The sequence below is a fragment of the Sus scrofa genome, chromosome 14 (assembly GCF_000003025.6).
Source record: "Sus scrofa isolate TJ Tabasco breed Duroc chromosome 14, Sscrofa11.1, whole genome shotgun sequence".
NCBI lineage: Eukaryota > Metazoa > Chordata > Mammalia > Artiodactyla > Suidae > Sus > Sus scrofa.
Window position 1 is genome coordinate 102,656,062 of NC_010456.5, and position 27,741 is coordinate 102,683,802.

Here is a 27,741-nt window from a genome sequence, read left to right on the forward strand (position 1 = left end):
CAGGTCCTTAACCCACTGAGCAAGGCCAGGGATCGGACCTGCATCCTCATGGATACTAGTCAGACTTGTTTCCGCTGAGCCATGACAGGAAACTCCTGGGCTGTTATTGATGGCTTTGGGACTGTGTAACAAAGTGCCCATAATTCTCTTTTCACAGTTGGAGTCAGTCATTCTCAGTTGGCCATTTTTGCTGTCTTTATAAAGTCATGGGTTAAAGAACCCTACTGGGCATTTCTATAAGGAGGTATCTGGACAGGGAGGGTCTTATGGACAGTCAAGATCAGGATTCTTGGCCCAGGGCCCAGAGCAGGAAGGGGTCACCTGTTCACCTTCAGGATGGCCACCCTGAGCAGGCTTATTCTTGTCTCTTGTGCTACACACTTCACTTATATCCTGAGCAAGTATCAACTGCAGGGTCCCTGGTAGGGTTATTTTGAAACCGCACACCATGACAAATCTCAGGGAAGTTAAAAAACAAACAGCCATAACCAAGGCATCTCAGCTATTTTAAAAAGAGCTGGAGCTTCATTACTTCAAACCCAGATTCCTCTGAGCTTGGCAACCACTCTACTTTGCAACAAATATCCCTTTGCCAGCTGCCATGTTTAAAAACACAGCTAAGCTCTATTCTCTGAAGTATAAGCCTTCTCTAACCTCAGAAATATTTCTATGTGGGAGGGCCCATGAGGGTGGGTTTATGAGAGTGTATCTGTGTCAGAGTGTGTGTCTTGATCATTAAGTGTATTGGTGTTATTCTGTGTGCATGTATGCATGTGTTTGCGTGTTTGGTACATGCGGAGCGGGACAGAGGAAGGCAACTCAGGTGGATCCAAGTTTTCCCTTACAGCATATGAAACACTAGTTAATTAGCACGGGTAGCTGACATTAGGGCCGTTAAGAACCTCCCAGAAGACCTAACCCTTGCTGGCTCCGTAATCACAAGCACCTGCAAAGTTCTGCCTCGCTGAGGAGCAAGCAGGGTGCACCTGCCAGCTGACACCTGCCTGAGGGGAGACAGAGCTTCAACCCTGAGCAGAGGAGTGCCAGCCCCTCTTCTGCTGTCACGCTCAGTTGCACTGTGCGTGGGTCTGCCTGTCAGCCTGTGCTGAATCCTACGGCACTGTTCTAGGTCATTTGTATCTGCTCTGTGTTCCCAAAGACCTGTTGCCCTACCTTTGTGCACCCAGGAAGACTCTCGTTTCTATAACAACAGATCCCATCCTCCCAGAGTTTCCCCTCCCTGAGCACAAGGCCACCCGCCAATCTGTGCTGACTTCACCAGGCCCTTAGCCTGGGCCCTCCAGACCTGCCATGCCTGTTTCCACCCAGACACCAGCCTCAAGCGTCATTGTTTCCCAGGAGTCGAAAGAGGAAAATGGAGACTTGGGAAATGAGTAAATACAAGCAGAGTTTCTGTAAGTCATTCTAATCTTGGCACAGTTTGCATTTCCTTCACTGCTGCTTTAGGTTCTTGTAAGCATGTAGCGAGATGAGGAAATCTGCTGTCAGTTGGCTTGCTGGAATCTTTTCTCAATCATCTTTTTGAAGGGTAGTTGAATTCAAGATGTTTTCAGATCTAGAAGCAGAATCATGCTGCATTTCTGGCAATGATACCCTTTCGGGGAGTTGTCTTTTCCTTTTGTAGGGTTTTTCTGAGAGTCCAAATTGGGAGAAAAGAATAGATGAGGTGTTGCCCTGTGACCTTGCTGCAGACTGGAAGGAATCAGGTTTGCATATTGAAGTCTTAAGGACTGTGACCGTTGTATTGTGATTGGATTCACATGTGCAGTCATCCTCCTAACCAGAGGAGCCATGTGACTAATGTGTGCTCTGAAGGCGCTCACAGAACTGCCTATTCTAATGCAGAAGCAGAGGCTCAGGGTGCTTCAGGCTGCATAAGCAATTGCCCTTACAGTTGCAGGGGCGGCATGAGCATCAGTCCTCTGGGTAGATTCAGGCTAGTTCCTTCCCAACCAATTTTGGTTGCTAAGAGCAGGTGACCTCACAAACTATTTTAGCAACTTTTACTGCTGGGAATCATTCTCTTGGGAACCTCAGAAGCTGGCAAAATAAATCTTTGTACTCACTCTGCTTATATTCTGACAACACTGACTAAAAAACCTCTCCTTTGAAAAAGAAAGGCTTATCCCTAGCAAAGGCAACTGATGGAATAGATACCCCTTGTGTGGCTTTAAAGGTGTTACTGGAATAATAATAATTGCTTAATTTTTGATAAGCTTTACAGGTTCCAGAGTTCTCTCATGAACTCCATTTCACTTGATATTTGCAGTTACCATGTGAGGGAGGCAGGGCTGACCTTGACCTGTATCCCTATCAGCAGCTTCAGTTGTGATTAAATGGCTTGCCAATGTCACAAGGTGAGCCGTTGGCACCAATTGCAATGCAAACATTCTGACAAATAAGTTAGCTGGCTTTCTCTTCTGCCACTCCACTAAACTTCTGAAATAGTCCTGCAGGTTAAAAAAAAAAAATTGTAATGGCCACTCATGCACAAACCCCTGGAAAATTCACAGGCTGATGAACGGGGTCTGTTTTGGTGATGCAAATGAATCCCAAGCTGCTGATTTTGAGCAAAAGCAGCCAGTGCCAGGAAGCATGATATATTCATGTATTCATCCATTTGAAAGAAATCTGATGGCATGAATTTACTCCCAAATTCTGAGATTTTAGGATGTGCCAGCATCTGTACAAATGCCTGTCATTCTCTGCAACCCCCATGCCCATGAAGGAGACAGAGTCCCTGAGTAGCAGGACAGGACAGAACCTTTGAGACAATGTTGTGCCACCTGTGCTACACAGAAGGAAAGCAGGTTCAGATGGCAGAGCCTTACCCAAGGTCACACTGTTAAGAAATGTCAGAAAGAAGACCAGACCCCAGACCTTCAGACACCACAGTCAATTCAGAGTGATGCCTCTGAGCCCCTGGATGGTTCCAAGTCACTAAATTATGCTCTGGGCAGTACTCAAGCAGCTGAGTGCTGTAAGGCCTTTTAGCAGGATTTAGCGCAACAAAAGCTGGAATCAAAGGCCTGTGGCTTGTTTAAGGTTTTTCTTCTGACAGTGGGTCTCTCCAGAGGGCAGGCTCGCTGGAAATCACCCTCAACTCTGTGTTGCCCTAGAACCGCTGCATCAGAGTATGAAGCCAGAGCTGGCTAGTGCCTGGTGTGGTGTGATGGTGGGGACAAGTTTTGGCCCTGGGCTCCCTGTGCTTTGCACATGGCTTCATTTATCAGCCAGGGCACAGTACAAGTCCCAGAAAACCAGGCCAAAACAATTCCAACCAATAGCGCAAGGGGTTATGTATTTATTCAGGGGCTTTCTCAGAAGGCTTTCCAAATATTCCATGGGGAGGTTTATTTTCAAACCTCAGTCCAAGACCAAAGCACTTAGGGTTATGTCAGCCTCTTTGCTCAAAGTGTCCCTGAGCTGCTTTCAGCAAGCTTTTCAAAAGAATCACACAGACTCAGGACTTGGACTGCGCCTCTGAAGGAATGAGATGGAGTCAATAGGAAACTTTCCCATACGTCTCTGTAGCAGGGATTTAAGCAGATTAAATTGTGTTGGGGGCTGCTCCCACGGGGCAGTGGATGGTGCATTTGCTGCCCTGACCCCACCTCAGGACCAAGGCATGTACTCTCCCAGGTGCCAGGTGTGTTGCCTGTGGGTGGCCCACCGCTGAGTCCCTCCCCAGGGATTACTTTTTGATAATCACTCGAGATTACAACCCTTTACCTAGGAACAGCCTGCATCTGATGACTTGTCATTGTCACGGGTGAAAAGGATGAGCCCCTTTGCTCAATGCAGGGCATGTTTGCAGGGCCACTGTCTCTCCAGAGCTCCCTGTGGAATAGGCTAGGACCTCTGTGCCACTGCCTCCAAGTACAACTTTGCCTTCTGCCCAGGCCTGCTTCCCTCACTCCAGGCAGTGCTATTCCCCAAAGCACTCCCAGTAAGCCACCTACATGCCAGTCTTTGCCCAGAATATCACCCTGTCCTGCCCCCTGCCTTCTTTAGGACTGCAATCTTTTTTTTTTTAAGTTTTATTGAAGTATAGCTGATTGACAATGTTATGATAATTTCAGTTATGCTTATACACACATCCATTCTTTTTCAGATTCTTATATAAATTATCACAGAATATTGGGAAGAGTTCCCTGTGCTATATAGCAGGTCCCTGTCTTTAGGGTCACAATCTTGACTCCTACCACATGGCCCTATCAACTTCATTTCAAAATGGCTAAGACTTCTAAGTCTTTTATCAGGACAACCAAAGAAACCTGCATTAGTTTCTTAGGGCTGCTGTAACAAATTACAGTGAACTTGGTGGGTCAGAAGTCAGAAATCAGTTTTACATGCCCCAAATCAGGATGCTGGCAGCTCCTGGCTCCCTTTGCAAGCTCTAGGGGAGACTCCATTTGTTACCTTTTTTGGTTTCTAGAGCTGCATTCTTTGCATTCCTCAACTCAAGGCCTCTTCCTCTCGTTCAAAAGCCAGCATCTTGCTTCAATGGTCACATTCCTTCTTACTCTGTGTCAAATCTCCCTCTGCTTCCCTCTTAGAAGGACACTTGTGATTGCATTTAGGTCCCAGCTGGATAATCCCAGATAATCTCCCCATCAAGAGCCTAAATTTAATCCCACGGCAAAGTCTCTCTGGCCACATCAGGCAACATTCACGGATTCTGGGGATTAGACCTGGATATCTTTATTAAGCCTGCACAGACTCATAGAATAAACCCTGGGGGCACACATTCTGATTTCGCTTTGTAGTTTATGTTTGTTTACCTGGAAGTGAGGAGGTCCCCAGATCTCCTTTGTGCCATCCATTTGCTCTTGTTCCAAGGAGCCTGGTCTCAGCTGGGAAACCTACTTCTTGATTCAGGCTTTTTTTATGAAACACCAGTAAGTCTTAACTTCTTACCTGCTGCTGCTGGATTCGTTTTCTGCCTCTCACTCTTTTTCTTCCTTTCTGCCCATCTAACCCACTGAATTCTGTGTCTACACTCACGCTGATGGCTGTATGGTCTACACTGGAATGTCATTCTTAGGCACACGGTGGCAGAGGATAAAAAGAGTGGGTAAGGGAGGGGAGCCTTTTAAGCCTAACCGGTGGATTCCTGTGTCACGTCTATAAAGCATCCTCTGTTGATGGCAACTTGAGATGATACCCTTTGACCCTTCAGTTAGGGATTTGAAGGACAGTCTTCACATAGTCATGGACCAGAAATGAGGCTGATCTGAAATTCTCTAGGTTCCAAGAAATCTTCTCTGCAATCTTATTTCTTTTGCCTGTAATTCTTTCAGCATATTGTTTCTATTTCTTTTATGGACCGTGTCTCTTGGTCTTTATATTTGTTTTCCCACCAGACTGTGAGCTTCTTTTTTAAAAAAGACTTTATTTTTTAAAAAATTGTTTTTATTTTATCTTTTTAGGGCTGCACCAGCAGCATATGGAAGTTCCCAGGCTAGGGGTTGAATCAGAGCTGCAGCTGTCAGCCTACACCACAGCAATGTGGGATCCAAGCCATGTCTGACACCTACACCACAGCTCACAGCAGTGCCAGATCCTTAGCCCACTGAGCGAGGCCAGGGATTGAACCTCCATCCTCATGGATGCTACTCGGGTTCGTTCCCACTGAGCCACATTGGGAACTCCTTAGAGTTTACTCTTTTATTTTTTTTAGTTTTTTTTTTTTTTTGTCTTTTTGCCATTTCTTGGGCCGCTCCCGCGGCATGTGGAGTTTCCCAGGCTAGGGGTCTAATCGGAGCTGTAGCCACCGGCCTACGCCAGAGCCACAGCAACGCGGGATCCGAGCCGTGTCTGCAACCTACACCACAGCTCACGGCAACGCCAGATCGTTAAGCCACTGAGCAAGGGCAGGGACCGAACCCGCAACCTCATGGTTCCTAGTCGGATTTGTTAACCACTGCACCACGACAGGAACTCCAGAGTTTACTCTTGATGCTGTATATTCTATGGGTTTGGACAAATGTGCAGTGACATGTATCTGCCATTGTAGTATCATAAAGAGTAGTTTCATTGCCCTAAAATCCTCTGGGCTCTGCCTATTTAGCCTCCCTGCCCCCCCCCCCAAAACCCTGGCAACCACTCATCCTTTTACTGTCTCCATAGTGAACTCCTTTTTTTTCACTTCTCACCCCCAGTAAACCAGTTATCCAAGGTCAAGCTGGGAGAACATGGCCTCTGCAGAAGAACCCTGCTACCTGCAGCCTGTGAAATGGTCTAGAATCCCAGCAGCCCTGGCAATGCCACATGCACCAAGATAGGCGCCACCATCCAATGACATCTTGGCAGTCAGAGGGAGCTTGTGACTGTCATCTGGAGGTGTGACAGCCAAGAGTGTGGCCCTGGGGAAAGCCCTTCACATGGGTCTTTCCTTGTTGCATTTATATTTAGCTCAAATGAAAACCTAACAGTTGTTTTCCTCAGTGGTGGGTACCAACCACTAACTCAAAAGGATAAGAAATAATTGTTAACCATGCTTCCTGTTAGGACTTGTAGTCCTTGAATTTGGGACCACATTTCTCTAACAACTGGCTTCCCTCTACCTTGCCCAGGGGATGTGCAGAAATGTTTGTTGTATTGAGTTATTTTGAAGAAGATAAGAGAGAAAAGACTTGAATTCTGGTTCTCAGCTTTTTTTAAAAAAAAGTTTCTATATTTTAATTTCCTAAATTAAGAAGTATTTCATATTGCATTTGCAGTAGATAAGCAATGAGAGTCTGCTGAATAGCACAGGGAACTATATCTAGTCCCTTGTGATGGAACATGATGGAGGATAATGTGAGAAAAAGAATATACATATATATATGTGTATGACTGGGTCACTTTGCTGTATAGTAGAAATCGACAGAACACTGTAAATCAACTATAATGGGAAAAATAAAAATCTTTAAAAAAGGGAAATATTTCAAACATATAGAAAGGACAGAAAATTAAGCAGACCACCATATGCCTACCATCTAGATTAAACAGCTATTAACATTTTCCATTTTATGTTATTATTTAGGGCTGCACCCCTGGCATATGGAGGTTCCCAGGCTAGGGAATGAATCAGAGCTGCAGCTGCCAGCCTACACCACAGCCACAGCAACGTGGGATATGAACTGTGCCTCTGAACTTCATCACAGCTTACTGGTAGCAAGGCCAGATCCTTAACCTACTGAGTGAGGCCAGGGATGGGACCTGCATCCTCAAGGATACTAGTCAGTTTTGTAATCTGCTGAGCCACAACAGGAACTCCCAACGTTTTCCCATTTATTTTAGGTCCTGTGTAACAAAAGATTAAAAAGAAAATACAACTAGCCAGCTCCCCCCCACCTCCTTCACTCTTATCCCTTCTCCTTCCCTCTGTAGAACTGTCTCTGCCTCCAGTTGGTATATGCTGTTCCTGTGCATGATTCTGGACTTTCACTAAGTATCTGTGTGCAAAACAACATTTACTATCATTTTATGTACATTCAGAACTTACTTAAATGGCATCATGGTGTTTACATTCTTTTGCAACTTTCTTTTCTTATGTTAGGGTTATATGGATACAGTGTAGACCCAGTGCATTCTTTCTAACTGCAGCCTAGTACATTGCAATTTCTCCATTTCTCTGTTGAGCGACAGGACAGTTAGTTGCTTTTCTGTGGTTGTTCTTGCATTGTTGTTTCTTGTGCATGTATCTTTGCACATGTACAAAATTTCTTTAGTGTATACCTAGAAGTGAAATTGTCCTGTGTTATGGAATGTACTTCTTCCTTTCTTCAATGTTGACAGATCACTCTCCCAAGTGGTTGTACCAACTCACATTCCTACCAGATTGGAAATTCCTATTTTCCTGCATCCTCACCATCTCTTGTGAGACTTCAAATTTTCCAAACTGTTAGATGTAAAAGGCATTTTATTGTCTTATTTTATACTTTCCTGATTACATATAGGAATTCTGTGTTTGCTAACCAGTTGTGAGTGTGTGTGTGTGTGTGTGTGTGAGTGAGGGAGAGGAAAAGGGACAGAAAGACCACTTCTAATCCTTTCCTCCTTAAAACAAAACAAAACAAAAACTGGTTTATCCTTTTCTCATACATTTGCATCTGTCCTGTATTTATTCTGAAGTTATTGTTTGAATTGCAAATATCTTCTCTCAAACTGTGTCTAGCCTTTTTATTGTTTATATTAGCCTCTGTTATAAATAACTTTTTAAATTTGATGCAGTCAAAATCATAAACCCTTTAAAGATTTGTGGGTATTTGTTCTTTATTTAATAAATCTGTTCCTGATTCTACATCCAAGATATTCTCCCATATTGTTTTCTAAAAATTTTAAAATTTTGCTCTTCACATTTAAATTTTTGTCCATCTGGAATTTACTTTTGCTTATATGGTGAAGTAGGAATCTAATTTTATCTTTTCCCAAATAGAAAGTTAAATGTTTCAGCACCTCATAAGGATAGTCCAGCCTTTCTAAGTGTTTGAAATGCCATTTCTATTAAATACACATTCCCTGTGTAAGTGGGTTAGTTCCTCGGCTCTCTATACCGTTCTGTTGGTCCATTTGTCTATCCCTGAACCATAACATAACTTTAAGGTTATTATAGCTAAAAGCTACTCTTAGTAGTTGGTACAGTGAGTCTCCTCATTCTTTGTCCTTGAATTTGATTTTTTGTTTTACAGCTTTATTGAGATGTATTTAATAAATAACATTTTCAAGTTGTACAAGGTGATGATTTGATATATGTATTGTGAAATGATTACCACGATAGTATTAGTTAACACGTCCTCATGTTGTTACCATCTGTGTGTGTATGTGTTGAAATATTTAAGATTTACTCTTAGCAAATTTTAGGTATATAATACAGTATTGTTGACTATACACTCAAGTTTGTTTTGACTCTCATTAGTCCCTACCCTTCCAATGTTTTAAGATTAACTAGTTGATTCCTATGAAAAATGCTATTGAGGAGTTCCCGTCGTGGCGCAGTGGTTAACGAATCTGACTAGGAACCATGAGGTTGCGGGTTTAATACCTTGCCTCGCTCAGTGGGTTAGGAATCTGACATCGCCGTGAGCTGTGGTGTAGGTTGCAGACTCGGCTCAGATCCTGCATTGCTGTGGCTCTGGCGTAGGCCAGTGGCTACAGCTCTGATTCGACCCCTAACCTGGGAACCTCCATATGCCACGGGAGCGGCCCAAGAAATGGCAAAAAAGACAAAAAAAAAAGAAAAATGCTATTGAGATTGATAAAGGCAGTGCATCTAAATATATTAATATGGGAGAATTTTGCCATTTGTATAATATCAAATCTTCCTGGTCAGAAATGTGATATATCTTTCTACATAGGCCTCTTGATAAAAGATATATTTATTTTATTTAATCTGGATTTATACTTTCCATGTGAAGATTTATATATTTTTTTAGCTTTATTATGAGGGTTTTATGGTGCTTGCTACAACTGCGAATAGTATCTTTCTGAAAACTGTGTTTTCTAACAATTTGTTGCAGGTGTTCAGGAACCATTTTTAAAAACAATTTTAAATTAGGCAACTTGTGGGAGTTCCCATTGTGGTGCAGCAGAAACAAACCTGACCAGTAACCATGAGGTTGCGGGTTCAATCCCTGGCCTTGCTCAGTGGATGGATCTGGCCTTGCCAGGAGCTGTGCGTGGCTGTGGCTGTGGTGTAGGCCTGCAGCTCAGAGCTGGCGTGGCTGTGGCTGTGGTGTAGGCCTGCAGCTGCAGCTCTGATGTAACCCCTAGCTTGGGAACCTCCATATGCCTCGGGTGCAGCCCTAAAAAGCAAAAAAAAAAAAAAAAAAAAAAAGCAACTTGTTAATTTCCTTCTTTCTTCTAATAGTTGCCTGTTCTCTTTTCTCATATTTTTGAAAATAGATAATCATAGCATCCTTAAATAATGGTACTTTTTTTTTTCATTTTGATTATTTATTCATTTTCTCTTCGTTGTCATTTCTTCATTGGATAGGACTTACAAAGTACTAGTGAATAAGGGATTTTGAGAAGAGTCATCCTTGTCTTGTTCCTAAACATAAGTAGAATTATTTTGGAGATACACTGAGTATAACTGCCAGTATAGATTAATAGTAGATAAAATTTATTGGGTTACTCTTTTTATTCCCAGTATGCTAAAATATTTTGGTTATGAATGGCTATTGAATTTTATCAAATGCATTTTCTGCATCTTTTGAGGTGATCACATGTTTTTTCTTCTTAATTATATGTGTAGCTAATTACATGAATACTTTTTCTATTGTTAAGCTTTCATTTCTTGAGTAACCCAATGTGGTTATGATGTATTCTTTTATTTATTTTTTTTAATATAATGATTTTTTTCCATTATAGCCGGTTTACAGTGTTCTGTCAATTTCCTACTGTATAGCAAAGTGACCCAGTTACACATACATGTATACATTCTTTTTTCTCACATTATCAGGCTCCATCATAAGTGACCAGACATAGTTCCCAGTGCTACACAGCAGGATCTCATTGCTAATCCATTCCAAAGGCAATAGCCTGCATCTGTTAACTCCAAGCTTCCAATCTATCCCACTCCTCCCCCTCCCCCTTGACAACCACAAATCTGTTCTCCAAGTCCATGATTTTCTTTTCTGTGGAAAGGTTCATTTGTGCCGTATACTACCTTCCAGATATAAATTATATCATATGGTATTTGTCTTTCTCTTTCTGACTTCACTCAGGATGAGAGTCTCTAGTTCCATCCATGTTGCTGCAAATGGCATTATTTTGTTCTTTTTTATGGCTGAGTAGTATTCCATTGTGCATATATACCACATCTTCTCAATATCACTGATTATTAGAGTAATGCAAATCAAAACTACCATGAGATACCACCTCACACCAGTCAGAATGGCCATCATTAATAAGTCCACAAGTAACAAATTCTGGAGGGGGTGTGAAGAAAAAGGAACCCTCCTGCACTGTTGGTGGGAATGTAAATTGGTACAACCACTATGGAAAACAGTACAGAGGTACCTTAGAAAACTGTGCGTAGAACTACCATATGACACAGCAATCCCACTCTTGGTCATATATCCAGACAAAACTTTTCTTGATAAAAACACATGTACCCGCATGTTCATTGCAGCACTATTCACAATAGCTAAGTCATGGAAACAACCCAAATGTCCATAGACAGATGACTGGATGATGTATTCTTTTAACACTGCTAGATTTACTTTGCTAAGCTTTGATTTCAAAATTGTATATATATTTTTTATAAATGGAATTCTATTTTATTTTCCTTTTTTTTGGTAATGGTTCTTCCAGTTTCTGTTGTTAAGGTTATACTATTATCACATAATAACTTGGAAAGTGGTCCCCTTTATCTTTTTTCTGGAACAGATTGCATTAGATAGGAATTCAGTTTTCCCTGAAAGCTAGGAAAAACTTAACCTGTAAAACCCCCTGAGGCCAACTCTTTTTTGTAGACAGATTTTAAATTACTGATTAAATACTTAAAAGGCCATATGTCTATTCAGCTTTTCCATTTCTTTTTGAGTTTTATTTTCCAGAAGTGTTTCCATTTTATCTAAAATGTCAGTGTTATAACAATAGAGACATACAAAGCAGTCTCAAGACTTGGTAAATTTATGCTATATCTATACTTTTTTTCTTTTCCACTATGGTTCATTTGTGCTATCTTTCCTTTTCTTCTTATCTTTTGCCTTCATTGGCCATCTCAGCTGTTTGTTTTCTATTTCATTAATTTTTTCTCTTATCTGTATCTTCTTTTCTTTGTCTTTGCTTGAGTTCACACTATTAATTTTTTCTGACATCTGTAATTAGATGTGATCCTTAAATATTCAAATTTTCTTCTTTTCAGATGTATGTATACATGTTCATATATGTCTGTAATTTTCTCTTGGAAGTACTGCTTTAACTATAGCTCACAATTTTCATACGCAATTCCCCCCCTCATCATTTAGCTCTAGATATTTTCCATTTTCCATTATGATTTCCGTTTTAACCTAATAATAACTCAGAAGTGTTTTAAAATTTCCAAACATATGGTTCCATATGCATTTTTTTATAATTCACTTGCAATTTAATAGAATTTCAAAAGGGAATGCGGTCTGTATGATATTGATTCATTTGTTACTTTTGCATACTTGCTTTATGGCCAAGTATGTGGTTATTCAAAAATAAGTTCAATGGGTAGTCTCTGTTAGATACAGAAAACATCATGTTGAAGTTATTAAATGTGTTGTTTAAATCTTTTATAGGATGGCTAATTATTTTGTTTGCTTGAGCTATTTAAGGTTGAGCATTGTGTTAAAATATCTCGTTATGATTGTAGATTTCTTGATTTTTTTTTTTGCCATTATGGTCATTTGTGGTTTATATGTTTTGAGATTACCATCTTAAAAGTTAATGATTTCAGGATGTTTTGATCTTTCTAATGGACAGTTCCTAGCCTATCTGTATGATAATTCCTTCTTTGTTCCCACTTCATCTTCCTCCGGGAACTGAATCAGGTCCAGAGATTCTGCCACCATTGCCCATACCTCATTCTCATTGTTCCTTGCTTAAAGTTTATACCTTTGGGAAATTTTTGCTAACTTTTCCTGAGATTTTCAGCCACTGATGCTCTTTATGCTTCCACTCATATACTCCCGTGCTTGATGTCCACTGCTTTGGGGAAGAATTTCCACTTATTTTATGACTCAACTTCTAGCTCTTTTCCAGTTTTGCTAAAATTGGAGGTCAACTTTTACTTTTCATTCTTCTTGTTGCTTTTGGACACTTTCCAGGAAATACCAATTTTGACTCTCATGTTCACACTGGAATTTTGACATAATGAAACCTAAAGTGAATCACTATCTCTACCTGCCTCCTGAACATTGCCTTAGTCCATTCATTTGTACCACTATTTCTTGTACTACATGCTTGTTTTGTCTAGTATTTTAGTTTTTATAACCTCAGAGAAAATCATCGTTATATTGCTTTGTGGTCACAGTGTTCATTTGGACTTGCCCACATATTTATTTATCAGTCTCTTCACTTGCCTTCGCTTCTGGCTTCCTATGCCTTCTTCCAGAGAAGAAGAATTTGGAATACTTTTCAATGGGGAACACGTGAACTAGCCAATTATTTCAATCTCTGCTTGCCTGATGATGTCTTTAGGTTGCTTTCACTCTTGAATTTTAGTTTAGCTGAGAATAGAATTCTAAAGGGTTATTTCTCCTCAGCATTTTGAAGTTATTGTTTCATTATGTTTCTGTTATTGCTATTAGCTAGCAGTTTAATTTATATTTTCCCCTCAAAATTTTATTTTACATCCTTATGAATAAAGCCAATTTTGAGTCCATATGTCTAAATGTATATATTGATAGATAGATATACTCTATATAGTACAGTACTATAGTATATATATTCACTGAATATATAAGTATACATAATATTTATATATTAATAAATTTATGCATGTATTAATGTACTAGTATGTACAAAATACAACATATCTAAAATAGAAACATAAAAGACTGCATATATGAAAGAAATAATTAAAAATTAAATTTATTTTCTTAATCTAAAAAGCATTTTTCTTTAGCTGCATTAGTGGCTATAATTAATAATACTTTAAAGATTTAAATTGGATAAATATACTTCATTGGTTTTAAATATCTTTTTTTTTTTTTTTAATTTTTTTTTTCTTTTTTTCTTTTTTTATTTTTTGTTTGTTTGTTTGTTTGTTTTTGTCTTTTGTCTTTTTTGTTGTTGTTGTTGTTGCTATTTCTTGGGCCGCTCCTGCGGCATATGGAGGTTCCCAGGCTAGGGGTTGAATCGGAGCTGCAGCCACCGGCCTACGCCAGAGCCACAGCAACGCGGGATCCGAGCCGCATCTGCAACCTACACCACAGCTCACGGCAACGCCGGATCGTTAACCCACTGAGCCAGGGCAGGGACCGAACCCGCAACCTCATGGTTCCTAGTCGGATTCGTTAACCACTGCGCCACGACGGGAACTCCGGTTTTAAATATCTTGAATCACACTTGCTTTAACATGCTCCAACATAAAGCAACAGGAAGATCTGGTTACATATTTGGCTTATTTTGATACTTGGTTTTAGGGGTTATAACAGCTAAGAGCAAGAACAAAAACTTAGATTTCTCATAAAGACGTGGATACAAATGGGAACAACAGTAGGAACCCTTGCTAAGTCACAATACTAATTTTTTTACCCCCATTTGTCAATTACACAAAAGTTTATTTTAAATTCTATGATTACATTTCTATTTCCCATGATGTTAAACAATTGTTCTTACAAACTATTTGGAATTTGTTGCATTTTTACATATTTAACGTACATGTTAACTCACTAAAGCTCTTCATTTGGAAGAGCTATAAACAGGTTAGAAAAGTCTGCTTCCAAATTTCTTTTTTGTTCTTTTTTTGTAAATATGCAGCTTTGAGATGTTTTCCTTTCAGAGGTGACATCCTTACATTGTTCTGGTGACAAAATATCATATAATTACAGAAAATGTCTTGACATCCCTAACAGCTGGAACCACTTCTGTTAATTCTCTGTATCACTTTAGGCAAAGCACTTCCATCCTCAGCGCTTACCCTACCAGCTCCTAAGGTGCTTCAGCACATTCCTAATCCACCCTAGCAGAGCTGAGCAGAGAGAATCCAGGCCCTTGGGATATGTGGGTACCCGAATCAATATGTATCCACACAGTGGAGTACGGTGCAGCCATGAAGGAATGAGAGCTCTCGGTGTGTGCTCATCTGAGTGGATTTCCAACATATCATTTAAGGAAAACAGCAAAGGATAGAAGGATACACAAAATGTGATTCCTTCTGCATAATTTTCCTTTTAAGATCAGTTGATATATATAGTTGCTGGTATAAACAATTTTTGGGGTGGGCAGAATCAGTGGTTAAGTGTTCACAGTGGTTAACAGTCGCGGGGAGAGAGACTAAGGAGCAGAAGCTTTTTCTTTCTTTCTTTCTTTTTTTGCACTTTCCTAAATCTGAGTTGGGTAATTCAGAACATATGTTACATATATGTGTGTTACATATGTGTTACATATATGTTACATGTGTGTATAGTGTATGTTATGTACTTATGTGTGTATATTTATGCATATGTATATGTATGTAGCCTATATACCATATATAATATATTGGGATTATACATATACTAATTATATGTTTTTAAAACATAACATACAATTTTATGTTTTATATACAGCAGGATAATATATACTATATACATAAACAGCAAGAGTTCTCTGTGCAGGAAGATTGTAAACCATTTTTTCTGGCTTATTTTCTTCTTTTTACTTTTCTATTTCAAATTTTTTGTGTGTGTCTTTTTTTTTTTTTTTTTGTCTTTTTTGCCTTTTCTAGGGCTGCACCCGCGGCATATGGAGGTTCCCAAGCTAGGGGTCTAATCAGAGCCGTTGCTGCCGGCCTATGCCACAGCCACAGCAACGCGGGATCCAAGCCATGTCTGCGGCCTACACCACAGCTCATGACAACACCGGATCCTTAACCCACCAAGCAAGGCCAGGGATTGAACCTGCAACCTCATGGTTCCTGGTCAGATCCGTTTTTGCTGTGCCAAGACAGACACTCCCCTATTTAAAAAAACTTTAGGGAAAATATGTGGAAAACACAAGGTCTCATAGTGTACCTGTACTTGTTTTCTAGAAATGCCATAATGAAGTACCGCAAACAGGTGTCTTACGCAATAGAAATTTGTGGCCTCACAGTTCTGAGAAGGCTGAGATCAAAGTGTGGGCAGATCTGGTTCTTTCAGAGAGAGGTCTGAGAGCAAAGAATCTGTTCTAGCCCTCTTTCCTGCACTTTTTTTTGAAGTATTTCCATTAGGTAACCCAGCAGATTCTTCATTCACAGATTCAACCAACCACAGATCAAAGATATTCGGAAAAAAGAAAAAATCCAGAAAGTTCCAAACAGCAAAACTTGAATTTTCTGTGCTCTAGAAACTATTTACATAGCATTTACATTGTATTAAGGGTTATAGGTAATTGAGAGATGATTTCAAGTATACGAGAGGATTCAAAGTTTACATGCGAATACTACACCTTTTAATGAAAGAGACTTGAGCATCTGCTGTTTATAGTGGGAGGTGCAGGGAGGGTGATCCTGGAACCAATGCCCTAAGGATACAAGGGACAACTGTACTTAATATGACAGGAATTCATAGATGAGGAAAACATAAATAAATGGAGACACATTGTAGAGGAGCAGACATGGGACCTCACTCTTGAAGACTAAGTTATCTTCCTCCTTTGACCGAGAGAGGACTTAATGTCTCAACTCCTTTCCCTCTTTCTCTGGAGTATATGAGAGAAGAACTGTTAGGAATGCTCAGGACACTCAGAAGATCTGTCTTCCTTTTATTCCACAAAGTGAATATAAACTGGAAGATAACTGATGAGGCCAGACTCAGGGAGTAAATCTAGGTGAACACAAGGAGGAATGTGCAAATACCCAGAGTGGTTCCACAGTGGAAACTGTCCCCTGCTGACACACACACACACACACAAACACACATACACACACGTATGGGCATGCCCAAGGGAAATTGAGAAGCTGCAGAAGGGTTCTCCCTGGGCAGGCTGTTGGCTTAGAAACCTTGGTGGGGTATGGGTGAGGGCAGGAGTAAGAGAGTTATGTACTACAATACTCCCACTGGGGGAGAAATGAAACCGCAAACTCAGGAAGGGAAGTTCCTTCCTTCCTTCCTTTTTTTTTTTTTTTTTTTTTTTTTTTTTTTGTCTTTTTAGGGCCACACCCACAGCATATGGAAGTTCCCAGGCTAAGGGTCAAATTGGAGCTGCAGCTGCAGGCCTACACCACAGCCACAGCAAGGCAGGATCCAAGCCACATCTGAGACCTGCACCACAGCTCATGGCAACACCGGAGTGAGCAAGGCCAGGGATCGAACCCATGTCCTCACAGAGAAAATGTTGGGTCCTTAACCTTCTTAGCCACAACATGAACTCTGGAGAGTTGCTTTCTAAAACCCAAACCACTAGGCCATGGAGAGAACAGAAAGGCTGGGGGAGAAGACACGGTCTTTAGGGAGGAATGTCTGATTCCCCAGAGTAGAGCTTTGCGGCCATATTTTCTTGGAGTCACAAAGTCCAGGCCCAAAACATGGGGTCAAGAGTATGAGAATTTTGGCCCAAGATGAATAAACCTGGCCTCAGCAGCTGCCGCTGCTATGGTAATTTGTATGTTGAAAAAATGTGAGCACTTGAGACTATTTCTAGTTCCAGCTGCTCTGCGGTATTAATAAAGGTCTAATTGCTAAAACCATGTGCAATGGACATGGTGTTCATTTTCCTGACACATGGAAAATGTGGTTTGGAGGCTGAGCTGTCAGGCCCAAATCACCTCCAGACCCTGCCTATTGCAAGCACATTTCATCACCGGGCAGGACTCGCTAAGCTTGGTCGATGGCCTCATTATGGCTATTTGTATCCTGACACTGGAGCCGACTTGACAGGTTAGCATTCCTGTCAAAGAAGCCTGGCACCAAATGTCTGTCCAGCCCCATTTCCCAGGGGCTGTGGTGTGGACAGATTCCATCACATCGCCACACCTGAAGACAAAGGAACAATTTGTTCAGCATTGAGATCGGGTTTGTAAGGTTGTCGCCCAGCTCCCACCAGACGATTTAACATAACACCACCTTATAACTTGGAGGTAGTTAGGCTTCCTGCAAAGACAGAGGTGGATGAGGATGGTGGGGTTGTAGCCTCATGGCCCTGTACACCCGCAGGGACAGACACGAGTCTCCATGTCATAGAAGACAGCTCATTCTTCCTGCCCCTCTCTGCCCCACTGTACATACCCACAAATCATGGTTGCTATCTCTCTTCCAAATCTAAATATATTTTACTACCTTATGGCTTCATGGTACCACAATACATACCACAGAACTACTTATAAGTTGTCCCATGCTAAAACACCAACGCCTATACATTTGTCATTTAATACCAGGTCCAGTTTTTTTTTAATGGGGAATTCCTCTCCCTAAATTTACTCATTTTTAATTTACTTTTTCTGGCTTGTGAAGGGAGTTCCAAGCTAGGGCTTCTTTTCTTACTGGGCTTTCCATGAAAGGACGTCAGTACATTGGACTTCAGTACATTCAATGATTCTTATGAGAGGTTCCACCTTGCTAATTTATGAGCCCACTCCCTGGACACTGATAGGCCATATAATATAGTGATTAAGAGCCTGAACCTCACAGTTAGACTACCTGGGGTTCCATACTAATTCCACCATCTATGCCTCATATGACCTTAGGCAAGCATCTTCAACTGCCTGTGCCTTGGTTTTCTTATATGCAAGTCAGGAAAAATATTAGTACCTCTGCATAGGATAGGTGTGAAAATTTAGTAAGTTATCACATGTGAAGTGCTTTGTAATAAATGCCAGCCATTATTGTCTCCATAGAAAGAATGTGATTAGAACATGTAAAAATGGAGTCCAAGAAGTGCCCTCTGGAACATTAGAGTCCAGATCCACATCCTCTCTACAGGAGACCCACTAAACAAATGATGAATTTGCACAGGTGTTTCTCAACAGGGCCATGCTGTTTCCAGCATAACCAGTGAATAGTGGGCATGAAATGGTTAAACAGAAAAATCAAGTCTGGTTCTTACTGCAGGAGTAGTAGATATTGGGTAATGCTAAACAGAAGTCCAGCCTGGAAAAGGCTATTTACTGTGGAAGAGTCCTGGCTCACGGTAGCCAGAGGCAGCTCAAAGAGAGACAGATACCCCCTATTCATGGTGAGCTTGGCAAAGACCCAGAGCAGATGAGAAGCTGTTCTCTGGTTTAAAGGGCAGCAGGAATTTTTCAGAACATTTTTTGGAGGGTGGGGTTCAGCCAGCAGGAACAGCCAGAGTAGTTAGGGATAAAGAATGTGCTTTATGCCCAAGCTTATTGGAATTGCTAGCAGAGACAACTGGTGGGGTTCACAGGTCAAGCCAGTGATAGGTTTAAGGCCAGGATGATGAAAGAGGATTCCAGTGTGATCTCTCTGCTTGGAAGACTGTGTGACTCACTGTGCACGTGCTCTGATGAGCCTCCTAGACCCTTGTCAGGGATGCGAGCTGGACTTATTCTCCAGCTGCTGGCACACAGCCCTTGGAGTCAGTCTTCTCTGGAATTGCCTTGGCTGAGCTGCCTTACTCAGGGTCACACCCCTTCCCAGAACAGCCTGAGCCAGTGGCTGATCAATGCAGGGGAACAGAGATCCAGCCCTTTTTGCCCCAAATCAGGACAGCCCTGAAGATATCTGGTCTACAGAACCCCTCACAGAGTCAGCCCAGGCTCCCAAGGTGACTGCTGAGGCTTGATCTGTCCAATCCCTTCCACAGATGTGGACTCCAAAAGCACTCTGTTGGGGATGCCCTGCTTGCTGATCTCTGCAGCATCTCCTTCCCTGCAGAGCAGGGTTCCTCCTCCTTAATTCCCAGCAGGCAGAGGGGTCATGTGACAGGGTGCTGACGAATGGGAGGTGAGCAGAGTGAAGTGGCCTGGGATCAATCAGTGGTGTTGGAGGCAGTGTGTGTGAGGTGGTGCAGACAGCACATGAAGGAGACCTGCCTGAGTGGAAAATAAACTTTCCCTGTGTTAAACTTCTGAGATTTGGGATCTGTTTTGGTTTGTGTAAACACAACAAACTTTCTTACCAAACCCTTGCTTACCCCATCTTTTCTATGGCATTAGCCTTCCTCTTTCAAAACCTTTCTAATTCCAGAGGGAGAAGCAGTCACAAGTTAATGTCTGGATACACTATAAATATTTGTTGCTTCTCTTATGTTTGCCTCAGTTAACTGTTCCAGAAGCAAAACATAGTTTATCCCATTTCATAGATTTAATTATTCCCAATTAAATGGTATTTCTAATGTTTCTTTTTGCTGCGTGTATAAATTTTAGTTATTCTCCATGGTGGTATTTCCAGTGAGTCCTTTTTGTGTGTATTCATAAAGTCTCAAGCAGAATAAATCCTTTAGGTATTTTAGCAAATAAATTGAGCAGAGCGGATCCCACTGAAAATGGCAGTCAATAGTCTGATGCTCTAAATAGAAAAATCAAGTAAAATGTATGCACACATGCTTATTGACTCTTTTAACCACCATTAATTAAGCATTTATTATGTGCCTCATGAGCTTCCAGTTTTGCTCCACGGGAAGGGCTTCCTAGCCTCAGGGAGCTCATTGGTCAGTGGGAGAGGTCTGCTTGTACCCAACTGCCACTGATGTTCAGTGTGACAAGAACATGCCAGAGTGCACAGGTGGCTGGAAGGAGGAAGGGAGTGCTCAGCTCTGCCAGAGAAGGTGTCACATGGATGACTTGAAGGAAGATTTGGGAGTCACTTGGCACATGCAAAGCGGGCAGAAATTCCAGGCAGAGACGTTGAAGGCATTCAGGCTGTGATAGACCTGGAGAGGTGACCTGGCTGGGCGTGACAGCAGGCATGGTGGTAGAAGATGAGGTTGGAGAACAAGCACAGGCCAGATTCAGGGAGATCTGTATGTGGTGCTGTGGGATTTGGACTTTTCCTTTTTTTTTTCATTTATTTATTGCCATGTTTGTTCCGACCTATTTAATTATTCCTCTTCTGTGCTCTAATGTAGACACACAATTTTATTCTGAGGGGTAGAGTTTGTGGAATCATAAACTTCAGGCATCAATAAGAACTGATTCCCAAAGTCCACATCAGTAAAATGAAGTCTAGTGGTGCCTCCAAAGCAGCAGAATATTACTCACCACTAAAAAAAAAAAAAAAAAAAAAGCTATTGAACCATGCAAAGGCATGGTGGAAACTTAAATCTTAAATGCATATTACTAAGTGAAAGAAGTTAATCTAGAAAGGCTACATACTATAGGGCTCCAACTATATGACATTCTATGAAAGGTAAACTATGGAGACAGTAGAAAGATCAGTGATTGCCAGGTTTTGGGGGAGGGAAAGGGAACAGGAAGAGCACAGAGGATTTTTAGAGCAGTGAAACTATTCTGTATGATACTATAATGATGGATACATGTTATACATTTGACTAAACTCACAGAATGTACAACACTGAGAGTGAACCCTAATATAAACTAGGGACTTTGGGTGACCATGATGTGTCAATGAAGGGTCATTAATTGTAACAAATGTTCTGCCCACATGGGGAAGGTGCTGCATGTGGGGGGTGGGGGGTAATATGGGCTCCCTCTCTACCTTACTCTCATGGTTTGACTGTGAACTTAAAACTCCTCTAAGAAATAAAATATATTAAAAAAAAAAAGACCCCAGTGACTCTGAGCCTGTGGCTGCCATGTCTCAGGCACTTAGCCCTGGGCTCCCAAGTCCCCAAGCAAATTCTAAGATTCCCTAGAAGATGCTTTTTTATATGTATTATGAGGAGGATCAACTCACCCCAGTTCAAACATGCCACCCAAGAATTCAGGCCCAACTGTCACGTGACTTCAAGAGAGAATGTGCTTCTCTGTCTTTCAGCGTTCAGGCCTGCTTGCCAGAGAGGCAGCAACTGCTCTTGCCCCTGTCCCCTTTCATCCCAATATTTATTCTCTTGCCTCCTTTATTTTATTTTCTTTTTTGTCTTTTTTTTTTTTTTTGTCTTTTTTTAGGGCCACATCCGCAGCATATGGAAATTTTCAGGCTAGGGGTCCAGTCAGAGCTGTAGCTGCCAGCCTATGCCACAGCCACAGCAACGCCAGATTCGAGTTGCATCTGCAAACTACGCCACAGCTCACAGCAAAGCTGAATCCTTGACCTACTGTGTGAGGCCAGAGATCAAACCTGTGTCCTCATGGATGCTAGTCAGATTGGTTTCTGCTAAGCCATGATGAGAAATCCCTAGTTTTTGTCTTTTTAGGGCCACATCTGTGGCATATGGAGGTTCCCAGGCTAGGGGTCGAATTGGAGCTAGAGCTGCCAGCCTACACCACAGCCACAGCAATGCCAGGTCCGAGCCACGTCTGTGACCTACACCACAGCTCACAGAAACGCCAGATCCTGATCCTGATCCTGATCCTGATCAGATCCCACTGATCGAGGCCAAGGATCAAACCCACGTCCTCAGGGATACTAGTTTGGTTCATTAACCACTAAGCCACAACAGGAACTCCTCTCCTGACTCCTTGTTAATAGCACCCCTATTTATTGAGGGTGGTAAGTTACCCAGGTAAAAGACTATTTCTCAACCCCTCAGTCAGTTTTGGAACTGTTTGGGAGACTTTAGAGAGGCTATTTTTTTTTTCCTTCCCTTTTTTTTTTAATTGAGATATAGCTGCTGTACAATATTATGTAAATTTCAGGTGCACAGGATAGTGATTCACAGTTTTTAAAGGTTATACTCATTTATAAGTATTATAAAATATTGGCTCTATTCCCTGTGTGTACATATTCTTAGATCTTATTTATTTTATGCATAATGGTTAGTACTTCTTAATCCCCTACCCCTGTCTTGATCCCCTTCTTTCCTCTCCCCACTGGTAGCCACTAATTTATTCTCTATATCTGTGAATCTATTTCCTTTTTGTTATATTTATTAGTTTCTTTTATTTTTTTTAGATTCTTCATGTTAATGATATCATACAATATTTGTCTTTCTCTGATTTACCTCAGTTAGCATCATACCCTCCTAGCCCATCTATGTTGTTGCAAATGGCAAAACTTCATAGAAAGGCTATTTATTCATTTTTTGCTTTTGAAGGCTGCAGATGTGGCATATGGAAGTTCCCAGGCTAGGGGTTGAATTGGACCTGCAGCTGCTGGCCTACATCACAGCTACAGCATCACCAGATCCGAGCTGCATCTGCAACCTACACCAAGCTCATGGCAATGCTGGATCCTTAATACACTGAAGCCAGGAATGGAACTTGCATCCTCATGGGTACTAGTCAGGTTTTTAATGTGCTAAACCACGTTGGAAACTCTAGAAAGGCTATTTAAAGGAGAATCAGTGGGACAGACTCATTCTAAAACACATTCATGGAGTTCCCTGGTGGCTCAGTGGGTTAAGGATCTGGCATTGTCACTCTTGCGGTACAGGAACTTCTGCATGCCACAGGCATGGCCAAAAAAAAAAAAAAAAACTGAATAAATAAATAAAGCACATTAATTTACACACACTATTTTTCCCTCTTCTACTTTTCTTCTTTCCAGGCTGCAATGTGGATATGATGGCTGGAGCTGAAGCAGCCATCCTGTGACCCTGAGAATGGAAGCCATTTATTAAGGCTGAGGAGCTGACCTAAGAGCTCTGAATGCCTACTTCTAGACTTTCTTTTAGAAAGAGAAACAAATACTTATGTATTTAAGACATCTTTTTCTTGGGGGTGAGGGAGTAACCTAATCCTGATATGATTGGTCTTTTTTTTTTTTTGGAATGATTGACTATGGGAATTTCTCCTTTCTTAAGGAGTAATACCAACCCCCACCACTAGGGGGTGATGTTGCTCTATATGCTGCAACGTGACAGTTACATTATTACAGAGGTCCAAACTCAGTATATTCTGTATAATTTAGTTTAAATAACAGTGTGAGTGAGACAGCTATGGCCCAGTATGTTTGGGCTGAGCTTTGATGAACTCCATCAAATTCCTCTAGCATGAGATCTGGATTTCAAGTTTTTCTTGTTTTTTCAACTCTAGACCCTCAGCTTCTGCAAGCAAGCCCCCAAACCAAAGAAAGTATACATAGAGGAAGCTCAGATTAAGGCAAAAAACAGTTTGTATTTGTATTTCCAAACGGAACAGTGAGCTTCCAGTTCAAATGGCATTGAAGTTAATGGTAACTGCACTTTCTAATAAGAAGCACTGGGTTGGAGTTTCCTTGTGGCTCAGCAGGTTAAGAACCTGGCATAGTCTCCATGAGGCTGCGGGTTCTATCCCTGGCCTTGCTCAGTGGGTTAAGGATCCAGCGATGCTGTGAACTGTGGTGCAGGTTGCAGATGTGCCTCGGATCTGGTGTTGCTGTGGCTGTGGTGTAGGCCTGCAGCTGCAGCTCCGATTCAACCCCTAGCCTGGGAACTTCCATATGCTGCAGGCACGGCCATGAAAAGAAAAAAAGAGGAAGTAGCAGCAGCAGTGGGTCAACACTGGCTTTATGTTTGTGTAAATAAAGATCCCTGTCTGGGAGGTCTAATGAAGGTTCTGCTATGAAAGGATTTATTGAAATTTTCACTTCCTCAAGGTAGAAAATCACTTGAAGTACTTAAGTGACTTTTTCCAGTTTATACTCATCAAAGTTTCAAAAATCTCCAGGCTGGGAGTTTCAGTCATTAAAAATCTGATGTGATGGGAGCAATTTATCTAGCTCTCACTCTGGCTCAGGGCAGGTTGCTTTCTCAAAATGAAAGTACAGTACCAGTGCTGTAAAAAAACAAAACAAAAAAAGCCCCACGCAAAACTAACCAACAAAGGAACCTGTGGTTGTAAAAAATCTTCTTTTGACAGTTTCAGATCACATTGCCTTGGTATCATCTGTGCCCTCCTTGTCTACCTTTCGTTTATACCCCAACACTGTGGAGTTAAGTAGAGTTTGGGGGGGGGGCTTCATAGCAAACTAATAATCCTGGATTTCTCTTCTCAGTTTCCTTACTAAAGTGGCATGTTGGGTATAACCAAAACTCCCTGTGGAATGGAGAAATAGTCACTTTTCTTTCTCCTCTTAAAGATAACACTGGAAGTTTTCATATGTGATAAAATCGGTAGCCTCCAAGTAGGTGAAAGGCCCCTAATTAACTGCCCACAGGCAGGGAATTAGGTATCCGCTTCCTCAGGGGGGGTCCCTTGAGGGTGGGGCTTCACGAACGCAAACACAAGATGCCCAGTTAAACTGGAAGCATTTTTGGTAATTTTTGAGATACTCTTATACTAAATAGTTACTCACTGTTTATCTGCAACTCCAAGTTACTAGCGTGTCATGGATTTTATCTGATAACTCTGTGGGGGTGGGGTGGAGGGAAGGCAGAAAAAAAAAAAAAAAAAAAAAAAAAAGCAGATTCTGGGATCCCTCAAGGGGACTGCCCCGGGGAAAGTCACTGACGAAAAACAAAACAGCCACAAACCACTGTGGGCAGGTGTTCCAGGGTAATTCATGCCTTCTTCTTATGTGTGTTGGCAGTAGCTCGGATGTCTTCCCTCTCTGGGTGTATTAAGAGCTCAGTTAGGGATGCTGATCACCTGGCTCATCAATGTCCACTGAGGAATAGATGGGAGGGACCTCCTCAAGCCCCAAGCTTTTGGGATTGTGGGTTCTGTCCTTTCAGACATATATCTGTGTGGGGCTGGGATGCTGGGTGTCCTCTTCTTAGAGACACAGCAATCCGTCATTGCCTTGAGGTCCAGAGTCCCCAGTTGTCCTTTAGAAGGCAGCTTGTCCAAATGGCAGAATAAGAAAAAGATTTGGTTTGACGCCCTTCTTGAGTTTATGTGCTCTGGAGTACCCCTTCTACCAGCCCTGCCCAACATCTATTTTCCAAATGCCTGGCTTAGTCAGAGTCTAATCAGAATCCATTGAATAAAGAGAATACGCACCATCTCCTCTGACTCTAGAAACGATACACGTGGGCAGTGTTCCATTTTCTGCCTTTTTAGTCTCCATTCCAGGCTTCGTACAAATACACACACATGAAACATACTGAACTACGAGTCACTTTCAGGGTGACATCGCAGGTAAGGAGTCCTTCTTTCATTTGAATTCCCTTCTGACATTGATTCCTGTGTTCAGTAAAGTGAAAGGTCTCACCAGCTCTGGGTTTCTTGCTTTTTGGCAGGGAGATACCTGAAGACTTGGCCTCCCTCTAGAATAAGCACCCCCCCCCCACTGTCCTCTCCCACTGCTGACTCAATTCACTTGCCCTCAGGTCTTAGCCCTCCCAGGGAAGCTTCTTCCTTATATCTCATCTAAATCTTTACCCATCTTCTCTAGGGAAAAAAACCTACCTTTATCTTCAGTATGAGATATCATCCCTCCTTCCCACGTCAAGATCCCAGGTCTGTTTTTCAGTCTGATGTAGCCCCACTGGATGCTCAGAGATGTTTATGGACATCAAAATCTTTTTTTTTTTTTTTAACTCCCATCATAACGGGTAACTGTGGATCTCTCTGGTCACAATGTGGCTTCATTTCCCAGTATGAGCTGCAGGCACACCAGCCCTTTGAATCATGGACTGGTTAAACTGGGCACGTATACTATCTCAGGGAGGAGGTGGTCAGAACCCTCATTGAGAGAGATCTATTTTCTCACTGGCCAGGCAGCCTAGCCCCATTATTGTTCAGAAAGCTTTTCCACCTTTCCGCAGTGTGGAGAGAGGAGCTAGGTTACCCGTTAACGAATGCTCCCTTGAAAAGGCCAGGAAGAACTCTAGACTGGATTAAATTATTTAGGTTCAACCCGTCTCCCCTGGGGAAAAGGGAATGTAGGGGTGAGTTTGGTTGGCAGTTCTTATTATATGGATGTTTGCTGGGACGTAATTTGGACCCTCATTTCCTTTAGATAGCCTTCCTGATTTTGGTCCTCTCTAAATTATGCATGAAGTTGCTTTTACAGCAGGATACTGTGAGATTAGCTGCTCAGAGATAATGTTATTATTTCCACCTTATGTTATTTTTTATCACAACTCCTAGAATCCAGTTCTACCATCTTCTTATGTCTCTTTGTTCCTTCTGGAATGCTTTGCTCTGACTCCTGTTTCCCAGGTACCACCGGTTCCTGCCTTACATCTGGCTTTCTTGGACTTCCAGATCTTGGCACATACTCCTGGTCTGGAATAATCGTTTTTTCATCCCTCTTGCATCTGACCTACTCACACTTGTCTTTCCTGTCTCAGAGTAGCCGCACCGACTTCCTTAGATGGGCTTCTTAAACTTTGGTATGCCAAAGTATCATCTGGAGATCTTTTTTAAAAGATAATTTCTTTTTTTCATCTCTATCCTCCTCCACCTAATTCTGATTCAGTAGGCCTGGGATGAGAGTAATTTAGACAAGTGTGCAGGTCATTCTAAGTAGAGGTCTGCAGACCAGTCAGTCACATTGGGGACTGCTGCCTCTGACTCTGTGGTCCTAGAGCCCACCATATGGACCCTATTAAAACAGGTTACTCTCAGAGTTCCCACTGTGGTGCTATGGGATTGGCGGCATCTCTGCAGCATTAGGATGCAGGTTTGATCCCTGGCCTGTCATAATGGGTTTAAAGGATCCTGTGTTACTACAGCTGTGGCACAGGTCGCAAATGGGGCTCAGATCTGATCCCTGCCTGGGAACTCCATATGCCCCATGGCAGCCAACACAAAACAAAACAAAAAACAGGTGACTGTTATTACCCCCTTAGTGTCTGTCCTCCCTGATAGCTGAAAACAGCCAAGGCAGATTGTGTGTCTGTTTCATTTGCTGCTGTTATCTTCATCAGTTAGCATAGGGCTACATTAAGCACCTGGTATGCACTTAATAAATGTAGTATTTCTGAGAAGGAGGTGGGAGAAATCAGGAAGTCATCGCCTGCTGAGAATCTTCAATACGTGAGCACATGGCTTCCAAGGCATTTTTCAAAGAGAAGTCCAGAATGGAGTGAATGGAATGGCCTTTGGAAGAAAGATCTAGACAATTCCAGTGGTAATTTCACATGTTGTTATTTGCATGATTTCTGTTCTCTTTGAGGGGAATAAAA

The 27,741-nt window shown here is 41.8% G+C and overlaps 1 long non-coding RNA gene across 1 annotated transcript in view; it reads left to right on the forward strand.

Moving 5' to 3' along the window:
- LOC110256743 overlaps positions 1-27,006 on the forward strand; it is a 47,604-nt gene extending 20,598 nt beyond the window's left edge. The window contains exon 5 of the long non-coding RNA XR_002338661.1: positions 23,235-27,006. This is a non-coding gene — a long non-coding RNA (uncharacterized LOC110256743). The remainder of the gene's footprint in view (positions 1-23,234) is intronic.